This window comes from Buceros rhinoceros, unplaced genomic scaffold, assembly GCF_000710305.1.
Source record: "Buceros rhinoceros silvestris isolate BGI_N320 unplaced genomic scaffold, ASM71030v1 scaffold41402, whole genome shotgun sequence".
Lineage (NCBI taxonomy): Eukaryota > Metazoa > Chordata > Aves > Bucerotiformes > Bucerotidae > Buceros > Buceros rhinoceros.
The window spans coordinates 3,247-4,098 of record NW_010400249.1 but is presented as its reverse complement, the minus strand read 5'-3'; the positions used below and the strand labels follow the sequence as shown (position 1 = coordinate 4,098).

The 852-nt window shown below is 60.4% G+C and overlaps 1 protein-coding gene across 1 annotated transcript in view; it reads left to right on the top strand.

The window, feature by feature from the left end:
• Nucleotides 1-852, top strand: part of LOC104489605 (dual specificity protein phosphatase 22-A-like) — a gene marked incomplete at its 5' end in the record, with an annotated part of 8,952 nt that overhangs the window by 7,322 nt on the left and 778 nt on the right. The gene's annotated exons all lie outside the window — the stretch shown is intronic.

The following is an 852-nucleotide window of genomic DNA, read 5'->3' as shown; positions in this document are numbered from 1 at the left end:
TTGTTTGGCTCATGGTGCCGGTGGCAGCCCCGGCAGGACAGGGCTGAGCTGTCTGTCCCGCTGTCCTGCAACCTGCACCTTTGCTGAGAGCTGGGTGGCTCCTGGCCGTGGGATCCTGCGGGAAGCCAGAGCTGCCACAGGGACATCTCTGCACCCCAAGCCTGTCCCAGTGATACCCCGTACCAGGGCTCTGATGCTTGGTCCCTCTTCGGACCCTGTGCACCTGCAGGTGCCCTCCATCCTTTTTGCAAGGAGTTTGGTGTTGCTGGGCTTGCTCCTACCACTCATCCCAGTAAGTCCTGATTGCTGGAGCAGCTGGTTACCAGCTACTTAAAGGGTTGTCCAGAGAGGTAAGAGAAGCCCCATCCCTGGAACCATTCCAGGTCAAATTGGACTTGGGGCTCTGAGCCCCCTGCTCTGGGTACAGATGTCCCTGCTCTCTGCAGGGGTTGGACTGGAGGAGCTTTAAATGTCCCTCCCAAGCCAAACCAGTCCGTGATTCCATACTTAGGAAGACGGTGAAGCCCTGCCTGCTCCCCATCAGCACCGGGCAGCTGGCACGGCAGGTCCTGGCCAAGCTAACCTGTCGTGCCCACGCTCTCGGGTGCTGCAGTCTCAGCCCATCTGGCCATTTCTCATCCCAGCATTAGCGGGAAGCATTTCTACAGACCAGCTCTCGCTTCCCAGCCGCCTCCGGACTTCAGCCTGCTGCCAGCTGGCCGCTGGCCACCAGCACGCTCCTGCCAGAGCTGCCTTTGCAGCTGGCTGCAGCCACGGGGACGGGGGGGTGAGGTGAAAGGAACACCCCCAAGCTCTGCAAACAAACCTGCCTCCACATGCAAGCTGACTTGG